The sequence below is a fragment of the Dermochelys coriacea genome, chromosome 4 (genome assembly GCF_009764565.3).
Source record: "Dermochelys coriacea isolate rDerCor1 chromosome 4, rDerCor1.pri.v4, whole genome shotgun sequence".
Taxonomy (NCBI): domain Eukaryota; kingdom Metazoa; phylum Chordata; order Testudines; family Dermochelyidae; genus Dermochelys; species Dermochelys coriacea.
The window spans coordinates 74,751,600-74,770,127 of NC_050071.1; positions in this window are offsets into that span (position 1 = coordinate 74,751,600).

Here is an 18,528-nt window from a genome sequence, read left to right on the forward strand (position 1 = left end):
TGAATTCAATGAGAATGTTAACAGCAGAGATCCAATGGGTCCTTGAGTCAGAAGGACAAAGAGAGAGTATGAAATGAGTGAGGATGTACACAAACCAAACATTGCATCTATAAACACCAACATTTGTACCACTTTTAGTTTTGTGAGTCCCCAAGTGGCATTTTCTCATTGATAATAATTAGTCTGATTCTATATAGCATAACTAAAAACTTTTAGGTTTTTTCCTAAAATGAGCTTCCTGAACAAGTGAGTTTACCAGTATTTAATAACTCTGAGGTATGAATGTTTTTTTATCTAAATTTCTAGCAGCAGCTGGCAGAGTAGACCTAAACTGTAGTCATTAAACAACAAATACTGTGTTATGAAATGTTAAAAATAGAGTATTATCCTTGATTTTTGTTTTCACATTTGACTTTCAGACGGGCCACTATAACTTCTATTTTGGTATTAAAAGGGGAAAAAATCCCAGTTTGTATCTTTAAAGTTCTGGAATGGTGTAAATTATTACAGTGGTTTTACATTTTCATGGGATCAAGGCAACAACAGTAAGCTCATAAAACAGATACCACTAATTATGCAGAGGAGAAGTCATAAAGTCACTGGTGGAAGCATGTTTTATATTCATGAACACATCATTAAAATTTTAAGACGCCCTATCAAATTCTACATTTTAATACTATACCCAACAGCCTTAAACCCTCCCAACAAGAAAATCGGATTGCTTAATGATCATGTTTGTCACACAGGTTTTATATGTCTGCTCTTGAAGCAGATGTGGACTTTTTTTTGTCAGACAGTTTTTATCACTGGACAATTACAAATAATTTTTATCCCAACTATTTTATAAAAATAAAATTAAAGGGTCAGAAAATCTAGGCACATATAACTGCAGATATACTTATATTTATCAAGCCATATAAAATGTTTTTATAGCACTGTCAATTTGGTTTTACTTCTCTTGTATTTTCTTTTTCATAATAAAAATATTTTTAACTAAAATTAAAGGTTATTTATCAGAGCTACAAATTAGCATCCAAAAGTTATTTAAAAATGAAGCTTTAATTAGAACCATTAAAGCTGAATTTAATGTAAAGATGAAACAAACAGAGAACTCTAAGGGCTCAAACCTGCAAGGAGCCTTTGATTTTAATGGAAATTGAGGTTCTCTCAGCACCTTGCAGGATTCAGTCCTATATGACTTTGTTTAAAGTCAAGGGACAAATCTGAATAAAACACAAATATTAAAATCCAGATCCTTTCCCTGATCCCAGTGTGAGTAGACAGAGTATGCAGAGGGGTACTACATCCCTGCCACATATTCAAATCTCTCCTCTGTGGGAGAGAGACCTTAATAATGTATTTATTAATTACACAGCTTCTCTTCACCCTACCGCAGTCACTGCATTGGATATAGTATATTTAGGACCTCCAGAAGGACTCCAGTTAATTTAAAGTGGACACAGTCTAATTAAACATCATGCACAACACTTTTTAATTACTTTACCTGTGTAATTAAATAACTCCTCCGATGATTAAAATTGAATTAAAATTACTCTATTTTACATGTAGTAATAATTAATTAATTTAATTACATTTGGCCAGGAAAAGTAGCCTAGTCTATTTCTAGGTAGTCTCACTATGTCGATTTCCTGTACTAGCTAGCACCACACTGCAGTGTTTAGCTGGCAAATGGTAAGAGAGAATTTCAAATACTAACACAAACTTGTTTCATGTAATCCTTGTAGAAATCACTGAAGATTTCTGCCTAAAGATCAGGGGCTCAAGGTATCCTAATATTTGGTTTTCCAAACCTTTCCTTCTCTGGAGCTAATATTTTGACCTAAATTACTTGCCAGCATCTTTTTTAACGAATAAAACAAACTTGACACAACTCTGAACACTGAGGAGTAAATGGTTTTAAATTAAACCTGTATGCTAAGCATTGAGGAATAGCGGGGCAGATGTCATATTTTTGTCTCATTTTCCTTACCTGATTTACAACCGAAAATCTTCACTCTTACAGACCCCACATCTTGTATTGTTCTGATTTCCACAGATATAGCAAAAGAAATTGATAGTAGTATGACATCAAGGCATTCAAAGGCCTGATCTTTTACTCGTTACTAGAATGGAGCAAATAATTGATATTTTTGGTTCAGTGGCAATTCTGATAAATTGAAAAAAAAAGTAGTTTGTGTTGAACTGAATCTGAAATGTTTTGGAATTTTTAGTGAATCAAAAGTCCATTTCATGGCTGTTCCAGAGGGGGGATTTCAACCTGGGCGTCTGATATCCCAACTGACTGCCTTAACCACTAGACTAGAGGTTATGGGGGTACAAAAGCACCACTGCCTCCTCCAGCTGTTTTGTGAATGGCTGAAATTATTCATGTCAAATTAATGAGTAGTTTTGGGTAGGTCAATAAACTATTTGTAAAAAAAAAATTACCCAGTTCTACTCTTTACTCAGGCAGAATTCCCCTTGAAGCCAATGGGTATGTGTGAGTAAGGAATGCCCTCAGCAATATCATAATATAAACAGAGTAGGAAAAGTAAAGGAAATGGGAGGAAAGATGCTTTCAAAGAGAGGGGGTCAAGAAGGAACAGCCTTCTGAAGTTCTGAGTGATCTCATCTGACAGTAAAGTCAGTGAGAAAGAGCAGTGTTCAGCACCTCTCAGGAGGCACATATGACCCAGTCAAGCCCTAATTACACTTGGTAGTTCTGTCAATATCACAGTACAGTACCTTCAGCTTTGTTCTTGTGGTTCTAATGCCTCCAGATACAGTAGATTATCTTTAAAGAAAACAACAACAAGGAGTCTGGTGGCACCTTAAAAACTAATGGATTTATTTGAACATAAGCTTTCATGGGTAAAAACCTCACTTCCTCAGATGCAAGAAGTGGGGTTTTTACTCACAAAAGCTTATGCTCAAATAAATCTGTTAGTCTTTAAGGTGCCACCGGACTCCTTGTTGTTTTTGTGGATACAGACTGACACGGCTACCCCCCGATATTAGATTATCTTTGATTCACTGTAGTCTATTTTTTTCTCCTCATGTGTGTGATAATATGCATTATGTCAAATGATTTGGTAAACACTTATTCTATCAAACTTGTTTAATGGGTGGAAACACAACACTTGGCAATTATGGCACATGACAAAAGTATTTTTTTAAAAAAACAAATTAACAAATAGCATCAAAAAGTGAGAGGAGCATTTTCAAAATGTTGAGATGAATAAACTGGTGGTTTGCCATGATGATGAAGGCACAATACAATAAAAACAAAGATATATGAACTAAGATGATACATGAGCTTACTTGGTCAACTAGAATCTCTTTAGTTGTGAACACAGGTTTAAAATATTCTTATAACTAATGACTCGATCTGCAAACACTTGCTATTATGTGTAATACTTATTTATCTGGAGTAGTCCTATAAGCTTCAACAGGACCACTCATGGTAGTAAGCACTATGCCTAGTAGTTGCAGGATCGGGTTTTTAATTTATCAGTTGCTGACCCCGCATATGAATTCCAGATTTGTCTTTATTTGATGCCTTTGATACCTCTTTATCTGAAGCCTCCCTGTAAGGTTTCTGTTTAAACTTTGCAGCACATACTTTAGATCCATATAAATATTTTCCTAACCTTGAAGAATATTTAACTCTGCCATTTTGTGATTTTTCAATAGTTCTTCAACTTTTCAAAAGTTATAGAATGGCACTTGGTATTTTATTTTTCCAAACTGACTTCTCCAAATTTGAGGAAGTTTTTAAAAGTTAGAGTAAAAAAGGAAAAGAAAAAGTAGGAAACAAACTATACATGGAGATCCCTCATTTCATTATTTCAGTGGCAAAAATTGGAATAGGAGAATCACAATTCTCTTCAGGTTTCACAAAGATAAATTAAATGAAAATATTAATTCAAAATGAAGAAAAATGTGCTGATTGATTTCAAAATTTCCCATTGAAAAATAGAAAACTTTGTCACACTACATTTTTCTATAAAAGTATATTTTTGACAAAACCCAAATTTTGGCAGGAAAATTTCTGTGTTGACAAGCTTTAATGATATAATCATTGCATCAGCATAATGCAACACTCTTCAATCAAAAGACTATGTATTTAAGATAAATAAATAAATATAGGGCTGCTTACAACTGAATAAAGAGACTTACTATAGTTATGTTGCTGGCTAAATCAGTCCACCAGTAAACCTTGATATAATTCATCAGACAAGCTTCAAACAAATTTATATCCAGTTCTCAGGAGCCCACATCACACACAATCACCACCACAATTGGAATTAATTGCCACTCTTGTCTCAGCAGAGCCCAAGGATTAAGTAGGCTTGAAGAATTAACTGACTTCTTACCAAAGATGGCAAAGAGTCCGGTGGCACCTTATAGACTAACAGACATATTGGAGCATAAGCTTTTGTGGGTGAATACCCACTTCGTTGGATGCATCTGACGAAGTGGGTATGCACCCACGAAAGCTTATGCTCCAATATGTCTGTTAGTCGACAAGGGGCCACAGGACTCTTGCTGCTTTTACAGATCCAGACTAACATGGCTACCCCTCTGATACTTACCAAAGATGTGATTCTGCTCCCACTGAAGCAAATCACAAAACTCCCACTGATTTCAATGGGGCACAGTCAAGCCCTAGAGCTGTCAAATTCAGAACTGTGAGTTTCACAGGATTTTGCTCCCAAATATTTACTTTTTTTCATTGAATGGTTTCACTTTGTTCCCAAACTTTGCCATATTCACAACTTTAACAAAATAGCTAATTTCATATGAAAATCATTTTGAAAACCACATCTGCATGTTTTTAATGTAAAAAAGAAAAGGAGTACTTGTGGCACCTTAGAGACTAAAAAATTTATTTGAACATAAGCTTTCGTGAGCTACAGCGAAGTGAGCTGTAGCTCACGAAAGCTTATGCTCAAATAAATTTGTTAGTCTCTAAGGTGTCACAAGTACTCCTTTTCTTTTTTGTGAATACAGACTAACACGGCTGCTACTCTGAAACCTGTTTTTAATGTGTTTGCTTATGAAGTGGACCCATTGTTGCTAAAAACAATAACCCCCAACCAACCAACCATACAACATTAGACAAATTTTCCTGGAAAGTGATTAAAAATACTTGAATTTAATAGCACTGGTTAAAAATGTTACATCAAAACTATTTTGCAAATTAGTAGAAATTTAAAGCCATTTTGCATTGTTTATGTGTATTTAAGGCACAGCTTTTGCTCACAGCTGGTGGTGTTTCCTCAAGTCTGCTTAGAGGCACATTAGTGGAGCAGTGTTGCAATACTTATACTTCAGCTGCCTACTTAAATCACCAGCATTTTCAATTTGCACAAAATGTACGATTATTTTTTCATTTACAAAAATTAAGTTCCTTATCTACCCAAGACCCAATCCTGCCCCCCATGAAGTCAATGGCAAAACTGCCATTCAGTCCATTGAGAGGAAAGTGGGTCCGCAGAGTTTGATTGTGATTGTGGAAAAGCAGAGTGGTCTCCATTCAGAATCTTTACAATTTTGCTTATTGACTAAGTTACCGTGCAATGTATTTCTTAGAATTAGTGTTTGAAATGCAGTAAATATTGTAACATTAATTATTGAAAAACAGTTGTGAAGATTTTAATGGTGCTGTCATAAATATAAAGGGAAGGGTAACAACCTTCCTGTATACAGTACTATAAAATCCTTCCTGGCCAGAGGTACAAAATCCTTTTACCTGTAAAGGGTTAAGAGGCTCAGGTAACCTGGCTGGCACCTGACCAAAAGGACCAATAAGGGGACAAGATACTTTCAAATCTTGGCGGGGGTGGGGGGCACGGGTTTGGTCTGTATGTTCTGTGTGCTTGCCGGACACAGATCAAGGAAGCAAGCAATCCAACTCCATTAGAATTAGCAAGTACTGGCAAGGGAATGCGTTAGCTTATTTTTGTTTTCACTTGTGATTTTCTCTATGCTGAGAGGAAGGTGTATTCCTGGTTTTCTTTTTGTAACTTTAAAGTTTGGCCCAGAGGGAAATCTTCTGTGTTTTTGAATCTGATTGCCCCTGTAAGATTATCTTCCATTCTAATTTCACAATGGTGCTTCTTTTACCTTTTTTCTTTATAATAAAGTTCTGTTTCTTTTAGAATCTGATTGGGGTTTTTTTTAAGTTGTCCTAAAAAAACCCAAAATTGGTCTGTGCTCATCTTGTTTATTCTCAAGCCTCCCCAGGAAAGGGGTTTGGGGGGATATTAGGGGGAGTAGGAACTCCAAGTGGTCCTTTCCCTGAGTTTGTCTAAATCACTTGGTGGTGGCAGCGTTACCTAATCCAAGGTACAAGGCAGAATTTGTGCCATGGGGAGTTTTTAACCTAAGCTGGTAGAAATAAGCTTAGGGGGTCTCTCATGTGGGTCCCCATATCTGTACCCTAGAGTTCAGAGTGAGGAGGGAACACTGACAGGTGCCCACTGTAAAAAGAGATCTTATATGACAATCATTAGTAGAACCCAAATTAATGATCAAAGTAATATTGACAAGTCCTGTGTTTAACATTATGGAAGGGGGTGGAAAACCTGAAAAGAAAAGGCAAGGTTATCAGGAAACTAACAACTGATTTTTATTTATGTTGAGGTATAAACCTATTTTATATTAGCAATTGTATTTTCTTAACCAAAAGTAAATCTTGGCAGCAGTAGGGGAAACTCTATTTCCACAATGCCTCCAGACTACAACCACCAGACCTTCTTCCATGTAAGAATTGCATCTTTTCTAGCTGTTTATGGGCAACAACATAATTTCCCCTTTTGAGTCACTGGCACTTTTGTTGTCAAAATATTGACAGATGGTCAGACAGATGCAAAATATGATTGACATATTGTTCAGATACTTTCAGATGGCAACATATAATATATAATATGTATGCATGCAAATATAATATACAAAATATATTACCACTGGCATTTAACCTCTAACAATGAGACAACCAAATGAGAGAAAGAGAACATGATTGTTCATTGGCATCCTTTTGTTTAATGGCTCCCATAAGTAGTTAGTTACTAAAGGTTAAAACTAAATGCTTTGTCTTTTACTAAAGCAGCTGCTCATGGATTTAAGACACACCAAACCCCAGCTTTGATTTGATTTTACTGCAGGACCCATGCTCAGTTGCAACTCTCATGATGAATAAATAATGCCATGGTGCAGTGAGGCAGTGGAGCTTGCCCCTTTTTATAGTTAACCAATGAAAAAGGATGCATCTGCTTATTCTCAGACATTAATGCAACTAAAGGAATAAGACATCAGAGGCCTGTGAATGAGAAGGTCTTTTTAAATTTACAAAGCATTCACTCCAGAATCTACCTCAGCCAGTTTGGGAAAAGAGCTTTTGGCACCAAGTCACCCTTTAGGGAAAGGCTGATAATGATCACTAAAGACATACTACGGGCTCCTGCCTCACTCACTTCAAAGGCCTTCTCTCTTAATCAACATTAAATCATCATTTTGCCTTAGCTATAGGGACAGCTGTACACAATCTATTTGTTTTAAAACAGATTAGGAATGGTTTCTCTGCCAGAGTATACGCTGCATGATAATTGTGCTTTAAAATCTTAATTTGCAAAAACATTAAAACTTTGCTTCATTAGCTATATAGGGCCCAAAAGTAGTTGAAAGGACTCATCACCCTTCCAGGATAGGGCCCTTATTTAATTTTAGTTTCATAAATAAGAATGAATAAAACAGCATTTCAGAGGTTTTGTAATTTTTAAAAATCATTAATATTCCTTCACCATTTCTAGGTATTGGATGTTCTGGGTTTTTTCCTAATATCAGTAATAACACACATTCTATATCTTCTGCCTTCATTATGTCCTAATTTTTTTCCCCTGCTTTGTCCATTGGTGGTGTCACTAACTCAAGGGTGACTACAAAGACATTTAATAACCCAGTTAAAGTAGAAGTTGGAAAAAAAGATAACTGCAAAATAATTAGTCTAAAGCCCTAAATTTCAGGCAAAGTTCCCTCCTCTAGATCCATACTGAAGATATCATGAACACAATGATTGTCACTTGGTCATTATCTACCTAACTCAATGGGTCTCATTTTCATATGCTTTAGACATGTTATGATAGGCACAAAATCCTAACAAAATGCATTTTAATATAATTAAATGCCAGGGTATACATTTAGGAACAAGGAATACAGGCCTGACCTACAGAATGGGGGAGTGTATCCTGGAAAGAAGTAACTCTGTATTTAAAGGATTTAGGGGTCATACTGAACAAGCTACTGAATATGATCTCCCAGTGCAGTGCTCTGGCTGTACAACAGGGCCGTAGTGAATAGAGTAGAGAGATGATTTTTCTTCTGTAAGTGGCACTGGCAAGATTGATACTAGAATATTGCATACAGCTCTGGTGCCCATGTTTTAAAAAAATATTAAAAATTGGAGAAGAGTCACTGCAGGCAGCATAACAGCTGCATCAAGAGCATGAATGCCAAACTCAGGGCAGACTGTTAAGAAATCGGGCACAATCACCAAACTGGCTGTGAATTCTATACTTAGATTTCACCAACCAATGATTAAGTATAAACTCAGGCACTGTAACAGTCTAAATATGAAGTTACAGACTATCTACTGCAGACCTGGGGTTCTCTGATCTGTCTTGCCACTCAGACTGAGCATATCTTTGTGATAGATGGACCCTTACACCAAGAATCATAGCAACATTTAGGTTATGCCTCTAGAGAACCCAAATAACTCCCAGGCCCAACAGAGCAGTCATATAGCTCAGATCAGTTGCACCTTAGATCTCACACCAAAGACAATAGTTGTAGCCAATTCTATAATAAACTATCATCATACAGCATGGATAGAAAGCAGCAGGAGACTGTTAGAAGAGAGCCTTATTCCTTGTAGAGGGAAGAAAGTTTGCTATAAATTAATTAAAGCACCTGAAGCCAATTAAAGCACCTGAAGCCAGTTACATGATAACCCCCCCACACACACTTGAATCAGACAAAAGGAGGAGTTGAAGCAGAGTGGATTGGTGTTGGAGCAAAGAACGGTTTGGAGGAGTTAAAACAGAGTGGATTGGTGTTGGTGCAGAGAGCAGTTTGGAGGGAAGCAAAGGAGAGTTTGGAGAAGTGTTGTGGTGGGCTAAGAAGACCAAAACCCTAGGTAAAGGGACACCTGGTTTGTGTAGAGGGAGGGCAGGAAGCCCCATGAGCTGAAGGGCAGGAGAGGAAAGTAGCCCAGGGGAAGGAACTGCTAGTTCTAGTGGTTTACTGCTATCCCTAGGGCCCCTGGGCTGGGACCCAGAGTAGAGGATAGGCCAGGGTCCCTCCCTCTCCACTCCCCTCCTCTAGGACACTAATGGGGCAGTTAATACCCCTGTTCAGGGGCAGGAAATGGTGCCCTGAACCCCCAACCCAAGAAGAGAAAGAGCGAGACCCATCATAGTAGTGCCGGCAATTTGCCACATGATCTAAAAATGTATTAAATAGGAAAAGGAAACATGAGACTTTTTTACAAAGTTAAAGCAGGTAAGCACATATACATATGAATTACAATTTTAAGTTTCAAAAGGTAATAGAAACTTCTATAAAAATCAAGTGCTATATGTTCTTTAAGGCTGAACTAGGTTGAGCAGCTGGGGATCTCTTGCTTATGCCTAGAAAACCTAATCTCCCAGAATCCAAGCATCACAGTGGTCCAGTTCCTTCTTATTTGGGGTTTCTATTCTACTTCTCCCTTGTGCTCTGAGCTGCAAACTCAGCTGATAGGACTTGCATGACTTGTCTTCATAGGGGAGAACAGAATAACTAACAGCTTTTCTCCTCTGTAACCCCCTACAGTAGTCTGTCATGTGTTGATAGACCTATCCTGTTGGGCAGGATGTAACATCTTCTGTTGGAGATAAGCACTTCACGTTATTTAATGTTGCTCTCCTGTCTGGTGATTCACAGTCACAGAGGCTCACAATACAACTGCTCAAATATTACTTTACAATATGGGATACAGAGTTTCTAAGTGAGATTAATGCATGCAGCAATTCACAAGCATTCAATAAAGTCTAAACACAAAATGCATTCTTATAATTCTAATACTTATTTTAACAATACTAAACACAGAGGTGAGCCAGCCTGATTCCAGCTATGTATTTGTCAGTGTTCAACTGAGACATGGGGACCTTGGCATGAGCACCTGGTTTGCTGGTGTCCCAGCAAAAAAGAGACACAAAAATAGACTGTTGAAGAAAATGCCTTAGAATGAGAGACTTAAAGAGCTTGATCTGCTTACCTTATACAAAAGAAGGTTGAGAGGTGGCTTGATTATTGTGTATAAGCACCTCAATGCAGAGAAATTACTAGGTAATCAAGGACTCTCTAGTTTAGCAGAGAAAGACATAACAAGAACCAGTGGCTGAAACCAGACAAATCAAAACTAGAAATTAGGCACTCATTTTTAACAGGGAGAGTGATTAACCCATGGAGCAAACTTCCAAGGGAAGTGGTGGATGCGCCATCTCTTGATGTCTTCAGATCAAGATTGGATGCCTTTCTGGAAGATATGCATTAGTAAAACACAAGTTTGGGGGATCAATATAGAGTAACTGGAATGACCTATGATATGCAGAAGGGCAGTCTAGATGAAGTAATTGTCCCTTCTAGCCTTAATTTATGAAAACTGTTAGTGCTATCACATGACTAGTTTTCATGTGCAATTAGCTTAACTGTGAGCACAAATTATGTAATTGTGCCTGTGACTGACCACACTCATTTATGTGTGCAATTATCCAATATGCATGTGTAACCATACTAGCAGCATACAGAATAGGGGTGGAACTGTGTGCCTAAACTCTATGAAAATCACACCCACCATTCAAGATGGTATTGTCCACATCTGTTAGAAGAAAACATGTCTGTGGTGTAAAGATTTTTTTAAATAGTCCAGGTACAATAAACTGTAAATAAAAATCTGCTGTTGATAATGAAATAAGAAATTTTCATGCCTACTATATTTATCTGTGCCATATACTGTAGTCTTGCTTTAACCTATTAAATGCATACAATCTCTGTTTAGGTTCTCATCTTAAATTTAACAAATGGTTTTTTTATTTTAATTCCCGTCAGATAGTTGGAACATTTTCTACTCTAATGGTAATTTAATGGGTTAACATTTAGCCATAATGTATACGTGATTAAATGTTTTGTTTTAGGACAGAAATAGAACAAGATGGGATGGCTTGGACAAAAACTGGTTGCAGTTTCCATGTTGGCTTTGGTTTTGGATACTTGGCCCATAGGAAGTGTTTAAAGGACCCAAAGTTGTACCTTCTTAGGCAGTACTGTAAGGAAGTGTATTGGACTTTCAAGAAGGAATAGAATTAGGGCTCTGTTTTAAGGATGAGGGGAGGATCAAAAGCTTAAATTTCAGCCCAAGTATAGCAGAGAGAAACAACTAAACTCCATCAGCTTTATGGATGCTAATAGACCAGAGACTAGGATGAAGTAATGCAAGTACATCTGTCCAGAAGAGGGCCTGCCTGGGGACCTCCCAGCTATAAAAATGTTGTAGTAACTAATCTGTTATAGAAGTCTCATTTTGAATATACAGGAAGGATAACAAGTTCATTGTCCTCTTAGGAAACCCATCATCCTGTGGGATAAAAGTTTCAGAGTAGCAGCCATGTTAGTCTGTATTTGCAAAAAAGAAAAGGAGTACTTGTATATCTTCAAATCAGCGGCACTGTGATGGGTACCCTCATGGCCCCACAGTATGCCAACATTTTTATGGCTGACTTAGAACAGCGCTTCTTCAGCTCTCGTCCCCTAATGCCCCTACTCTACTTGCGCTACATTGATGACATCTTCATCATCTGGACCCATGGAAAAGAAGCCCTTGAGGAATTCCACCATGATTTCAACAATTTCCATCCCACCATCAACCTCAGCCTGGACCAGTCCACACAAGAGATCCACTTCCTGGACACTACGGTGCTAATAAACGATGGTCACATAAACACCACCCTATATCAGAAACCTACTGACCGCTATTCCTACCTACATGCCTCTAGCTTTCATCCAGATCACACCACTCGATCCATTGTCTACAGCCAAGCTCTACGATATAACCGCATTTGCTCCAACCCCTCAGACAGAGACAAACACCTACAAGATCTCTATCATGCATTCTTACAACTACAATACCCACCTGCTGAAGTGAAGAAACAGATTGACAGAGTCAGAAGAGTACCCAGAAGTCACCTACTACAGGACAGGCCCAACAAAGAAAATAACAGAACGCCACTAGCCATCATCTTCAGCCCCCAATTAAAACCTCTCCAACGCATCATCAAGGATCTACAACCTACCTGAAGGATGACCCATCACTCTCACAGATCTTGGGAGAGAGGCCAGTCCTTGCTTCCAGACAACCCCCCAACCTGAAGCAAATACTCACCAGTAACCACACACCACACAACAGAACCACTACCCCAGGAACCTATCCTTGCAACAAAGCCTGTTGCCAACTGTGTCCACATATCTATTCAGGGGACACAGTCATAGGGCCTAATCACATCAGCCACACTATCAGAGGCTCGTTCACTTGCACATCTACCAATGTGATATGTGCCAGCAATGCCCCTCTGCCATGTACATTGGTCAAACTGGACAGTCTCTATGTAAAAGAATAAATGGACCCAAATCAGACGTCATGAATTACAACATTCAAAAACCAGTCGGAGAACAGTTAAATCTCTCCGGTCATACGATTACAGACCTGAGAGTGGCTATCCTTCAACAAAAAAAACTTAAAAACAGACTCCAATGAGAAATTGCTGAATTGGAATTAATTTGCAAACTGGATACAATTAACTTAGGCTTGAATAGAGACTGGGAGTGGATGAGTCATTACATAAAGTAAAACTATTTCCCCATGTTATTTCTCCCCCCATCCCACCCTCCACTGTTCCTCAGACATTCTTGTTAACTGCTGGAAATGGCCCACCTTGATTATCACCACAAAAGGTTTTCCTCCTTCCCCCCCTCCTTCCTGCTGGTAATAGCTCATCTTAAGTGATCACTCTCCTTACAGTGTGTATGATAAAACCCATTGTTTCATGTTCTCTGTGTGTATATATAAATCTCCCCACTGTATTTTCCACTGAATGCATCCGATGAAGTGAGCTGTAGCTCACGAAATCTTATGCTCAAATAAATTTGTTCGTCTCTAAGGTGCCACAAGTACTCCTTCTCTTTATTTGGGATAAAAGTGTACCTAATGATATAACTAGACAGCTGGGATAGAGGGAAGGAAAAATGAGAGAATTTAAGATACTGTTAATTCAAATGAACATGTAGCAGCAGCAAGCTGAGACAGCTTCCCCACCAGGCTTCCCAGAAGTAGTTGGTGAAGTGTATTGTAGTGCCAGAACAATGTACTGTCCATAAAAAACTAATCCAATCAATTAATTGGGTAATCATTCATATAAAAATGAACCTATTTGAAAAATAATTGAATGCAAATCAAGACAATATATATTAGAAGAGCGACAGAGTTAGAGAGAGAGAGAGAGAGAGAGAGAGACATATATACATACACACACACACACACACACTCCAGGGACGCTAGTCTTCCACCACAGGCTATAAGACACTCTCATTGACTTAAAAATAATAACTTCAGCATCATGCTTCTGGCACTGTGTGAGCTACATGTACTTTAAGTACTTGACAAAACATATTTGGAAGGCTCAGGTTCTTCTTTTGCTTGGGAATGGGAATTGGCCTTCTTACTTTGTGACAGTGAATCCTGCACATCTCCACCTATATCATCATTGCATGGACAACTGTAAATCTGGCATTTCTGAAATGTTGAATGCTTGACTTTGCAACCTAAATAACTTTCTTTTCTTTAAGTGATTTTGCACATGAATTCCATTCTTAGTGCGCATGCAGGCACATGAGATCAGTCTCTCATGCACAAGGTGCATGTGCACTAAGACTGGAATCTATGTGGACAATACATCTCAAAGAACCATAACTTCTTTAATATAGTTTCTTCAGTAAGTAGTATTAGATAATTAGAGTGATGTGTGAGCATTGTTGGTGCAATTTACTGGTTTGTCATGATAAACCTCACATCAAAACTATACTAAAAAGAGTGGGACAGATTCTGATCTCACACAAATTTTCTCCTCCTGTGACTCCATGGAATTGAATGGAGTTACTTACAGAACTGAATGAAGAATCATGCCCATTGTTGGGTGCATGTCAGGTTAACTGGATTTTTTAAATTATTTTGACTTTGTATTTAATTAATAAAATAGTAAAATAAAATAAAAGTTTAAAACTAATAAACAGTCCTTCCTCCATCACTGCCAATGGGAAGGGCTGTGGTTTTCATTACTGAAAGTAGATATCAAAATTTTTATCCAGTAAAGCAATTAATTGGCTAACATCCTTAATTGTTTTATAATAGAATACTTCACTTGCCAAATTTCCACCTGAATGTGGACACAGGTTCAGTTGTGTGAAAGATTTGGTGCTCATGAGGGGAACTGGGACTAAGTTCTATGATGGTAATTTTCACTTAGCAAGAGCATCATTCCCAGGAGAAATTATGACACACAAAATCCCACGACTGAAGAAAGATACAGAAATATGTGCTTAATCCTGCAAGGAAGAGCTGAGCGCTCACCTCCCACACCAAAACCAGTGGGACTTGCTCAACATTTTCCATGATCAAGCCCAATAAGAGGATATACAGCAGGTCAAATGGTTCACAGACCTGGCTAAATAAAACCTGAAGAGACTTCACTGAGTTGGCAAACTGTAACTTTTAATATTTACTTTTATCTCAGATTAATTAACAAATCTGCCAAATTGGAAATCACTGCTGTTTGCAAAAACATTGTACCTTCTATGAGTAACTTCTAAGATAATAAAACTGAAACAAGTTAAGCAAAATAAAAACATTCTCTCTTTTTTCAGGGTATTTTTTATGCATTTCACAGCACATTGTGTTAAGACAAATTTTCTGTATTCCCCAATATGATCAGCTAGTTTCTTCATTGCTGAAATGACAATAGTAAGCATTAACAATGGTGCAGAAAACTTTTATGTATATTTTCATTTTTATTTATTTTTTAATTCCAAGGCTTGGTATGTAAATAGAGCTTTATCAGTAACTAGAATAATGAAAAATTTGTCAGCCTCAAAAAAAAAAATTGAAGTTGATAGTATTCCTTTTAAGTAATAGCTATTGGTTGCCAGTAAAAGAGAGCACAAAGGTTTAGACCTTAAAAGTGAATAACTTTAATGGCACTTATATTGAATGCAATTGTTATGGTAGCTTGTTCTTGATTATTGAGGTAGCTGAGGTGAGTATGATAGTATTACTATCATGTACAGTAATAAAATTAAATGTCTATTTTGTCTTGACAAAACTTTAAAGAAAGAGAAGAAAATTGTTTCCCCCCCCCCCGCCATTTTGTATTAAAGATGTGTGACTTTCCAGAAGTTAAAATGACCTCTTAAATCTGTTTTAAAAGGCTGGGCAAATCAGTTCATATAAATGACACCCAAGTTCAAATGAATTGTATTTCAAACAATTTTAAAAATATATTCTTTGAAACATAGTTTGTTTGAAGTCAATTTTAGTGGGGGGAAGGGGTAAGAGATAATAGAAGCTTTGATTCTTTGATCTGAAACAAATTTTAATTTTAAATGTCATTTAATTTTATTTTTTTAAATGAAACATTTTGTTTCAGGTAGACTGAAACATTTCATTCAATTTGAAGCTAATTATTTTTACTTTTTGATTTGCCAAAAATTTTGAAAAAAAAAAATTTCAGTTTGACCTGAAACATTTTTTCAGAATTGCCAGTAAACCAGAGAGTCCAAAATATTTATTCCTGACCTAAAATCCTGCAGGTTTTTTGACTGGGAGCATATTCTGGTGTAATTTCCCATTTGCTTGGGACCTTTTCTTTTTGTAGGATTGGCACTCAGAGATGTTGACCCATAGTAGAATGCCACAGGAGGGGATAAATGATACAAATGTAGGGTGAAATTTGTCCCAATGCGGAGGACCAGATATACAAAAGTGTCTGGTAATATTAATTTTATTTCACTGTCCCTCTGATGGGGCAGATGAGTTTTGCTGGAGGTATATAATCTTTGGATTTTGATTTTTTCTGAATATAAAATAAGGAATAAGAGCTTAGATGTTGTATTTTTGTCCAATCTTCACAAAAAGAGGTGAACTTAAAGAATGCAGATTCCCATTTCCATTGCTGCACAAAAGTTAAAGAAAAACCTCCAAACATTTAGCTATTAAAGAATATGAGAAAGTGTAGAGAAATTATAAAAACAGAATCTGCTAATTTCTACTATAAAGGATTTGTTCTCTGAATTTCCTGGTATATCTGCCTGATCTTGTATAGGAGAGACTGGTCAAGCAATGTATAGAAAAACAAATAGTGTGTCCATTTTTTGAATTCATGTACATCAGTGGATGAGAAAGGGTTAAACATGAGTTAACGACGAATGTGAAAATATATGGGTGAAATAGAGGGGAAAAGAAAAAAATGTTTCCAGTTTGAGCAACTCCATCTGTTCCTTTAATTCAGTGGCAGCCCTCAACTGGATGCTGGGGTCTGCTAGTCCCACACTCTACACAACTTCTTTCTGTAAATTAAGTTGTTGGCTTGTGTTGCTGGGGGTTTAAGAAGGTGAGTGATGACCTTGGTTTGAGTATGTTTGTATAGAAACATGTCACTGCAGGATGATGTCTTTCCCCCAGAGACACAGGGTCCAATACTAACCATTTGTTAGGAAAATAATGAAGTTAAACATATCCAGCATATGAAAAGATCCAAGACCTTTGCCAAGTGTAACTTTCACTCATCTCTGAAACATCAATTTACACTGTATTTTAGAAGTTATTTTTAGCACTTGTCTTTTAAACTGTTTCCTTCCTGGTGTTAACATCTCACAACTTTTAAAACTAAACAAGTTTTGAGCTTTTTTATCCTTAAAATAGGAATTCTCATGAATATATTGTACAATTGCAGTATATTTAATGTGTATTGAAAGAGAAGATGTGATGGTTTAAAATGGCATTTATTTTCTGGAGTTAAGAGATGTAACCCCAGAGCAGCCGCACAATACTTCCACTTTCAAACATTCATTATATAGAAAACATTTAAAATAACAATTTTAAGGAGTAAATATTTGTTTTCCTCCTTGCAGTATTTGCTATGCAGCCGTCAAGATGACTGAATATTGGTGTACATGTGCCAGAATTTGTTGGTTAATACAACATGCTCATTCTATTGATTGAGAAAGTTCTATTATTGGTGACAATTTCTCTAGAAGTATTGATTTCAGAAGCAGACCATGTGCTCTCACTATTGCGTACAGGTATATTGAGCTCAGGATGTTTGAATTCTCCCACAACATTAAAATATGGAAAAAATGGAAAGACAAATCTGAATTTAAGATTAAGGACTGAATTTTTGAACCTGGTTGCCTAAAGTTATGTACCTAACTATGGATTTAAATGCCTAACATTAGATGTCCAGGTCTGAAAACGTTGGCCTTGCTTAATATCATTAGGTAGGATGATTAATGTGCAGTCAGGATGTTTTTCCTGATAGTCAGCCTATAAATGTTCCCATTCTAAGGTTCAACCCATTTGACAAATTATAGCTCTAATTTCTCGCCCTTCTTTATACCCTTTAAATATTTCAGACAGTTATAGGTTTTGAAATGGTTGTGATATCACAGATCTGGTATTAGAGCTTATCTGAAGGATCTGGTGGAAAGACGGCCAATGAACAGGATAGCCCCTTTTTTAAACATGAAGGATGAAATCCTAGCACAATTGAAATCAGTGGGAGTTTTGCCATTGACTCTAATGGGGCTTGGATTCACCTAAGTGACTGCATTTGGTCTTCATTGGTGTAAATTAGGTCCATCTCCAATGAAGTCAGTGGGGTTACAAAATATAAAACTGGTATGTGAGAAGAGAATCAGATATTTTATAAAAAGCAAAGCCAGCCAAGAAAAATATAAAAAGGTGAAAGGTAAATGTAGCTGTTCTCAAGTAGGGTATATTTTAAATTTTTAATTCTTGCAAAACTACCTCTTTTTAGAAAAAAAAAAAAAAAAGTTGGGGGAAAGAATATTTGCTACTAAGAAAAGCAATTCCTAATCAACAGGTAGGAGAAATGTTGTATGCAGTGTTGTATGGTAGGAGAAAGCAATGACAAAAATGCACAACATCTTTTCTTCTACAATGAATGGCTGAATAAATTATTTAAAATTAATAATGAAACATTCAAAATATCTTTTCCCCTTTCATTTTGATCCCTTCACCCATGCTTAGCACTACTTTCCTAATCTTTTTTTTTCTCTCTCAAATTTCTTGGATCTCTTTTTCTACAAATTTCTCTCCACAGCATTGAGTCAGCTACGTCTTTCAATTGCTCTTCTATAAGT